Raw genomic sequence first — 1,315 nt, forward strand, 5'->3', positions numbered from 1 at the left:
AGGCACCCGTCACCATGCCCAGCTAATTTCTGTATTTTTAGTAGAGACGGGTTTTCACCATGTTAGCCAGGCTGGCCTCAAACTCCTGACCTCATGATCCACCCACCTCGGCCTCCCAAAGTGTTGGGATTACAGGCGTGAGCCACTGAGCCTGGCCAAAACCCATGCCATTTGAAGCAGGGGGTGGTGGGGTGGGGAGGCAAGATTTAAATTACCCTAACATTATATTTACAGAAATAATTTAGTAAGTTGTCTTTATACATTTTTGTACATCCATTTAGAAAGTCATTACTTTTTTTTTTTTGAGAGAAGTCTTGCTCTCATCCCCCAGGTTTGAGTGAAGTGGCTTGATCTTGGCTCAATGCAACCTCCACCTCCCAGGTTCAAACGATTCTCCTGCCTCTGCCTCCCAAGTAGCTGGGATTAAGGTGCCTGCCACCACGCCCGACTAATTTTTGTATTTTTTAGTAGAGACAGGGCTTCACCATTTTTTAGTTCGAGACAGGCTGGTCTCGAACTCCCGACCTCAGGTGATCCACCTGCCTCGGCCTCCCAAAGTGCTGGGATTACAAGCATGAGCCACTGCCAAAAATCATTACTTTTAAGTATATGTGAATTGCTTACAGGTTTTCCAGTAGACTAGGGCTGCTAGAATTAAAAACGCTTTTTTTTTCCCCCTTGGGGCTTCTCAGAATTTTAGTCACTCCTTAAAGCTGATAATTTCATACAAATGATCTTAATTTGGGAAAAGCATATTTACCTTCTAAGAAAACAAACAAATTCCTTTTCCTCTTCAGCCCTTTTGACCATTAGATAAATTGAGTAAATTTGGACTGGAAAGACAACAGACCAGAATCAGTTAAGAAGCAAAACTGAGACTAGAAACCACTTTCTTACTGGGAGCCAGAGACAAAAGAGAACTTCTGAGTAAAATTTTAAATTTTATTAAGAAACAATCAGACCAACCCAGGCAACATAGCAAGACCCCATCTCTACAAAAACAAAAACTTAACCAGGCGTGGTGGCGTGCTACTTGGGAGGTTAGGAGTAGCTAGAGGTCCCAGCTACTTGGGAGGTTGAGGTGGGAGCATCGGTTGAGCCCAGGAGGTTGAGGCTGCAGTGAGCCATGAATGTGCCACTGCACTCCAGACTCCAGCCTGGGCTGTAACAGAGCAGACCCTGTCTCAAAAAAAAAAAAAAAAAAATGTGACAACGTTGGAAAGATTTCATGGTTACTTCCTAGGTGGGTGTCACAACCTTAGCCTTAGTTATTGACTGGACCCCAGGGTCCAGTTTGTTTGTTTCTTTTTCTCCC

This window comes from Mandrillus leucophaeus, unplaced genomic scaffold (genome assembly GCF_000951045.1).
Source record: "Mandrillus leucophaeus isolate KB7577 unplaced genomic scaffold, Mleu.le_1.0 Scaffold686, whole genome shotgun sequence".
Lineage (NCBI taxonomy): Eukaryota > Metazoa > Chordata > Mammalia > Primates > Cercopithecidae > Mandrillus > Mandrillus leucophaeus.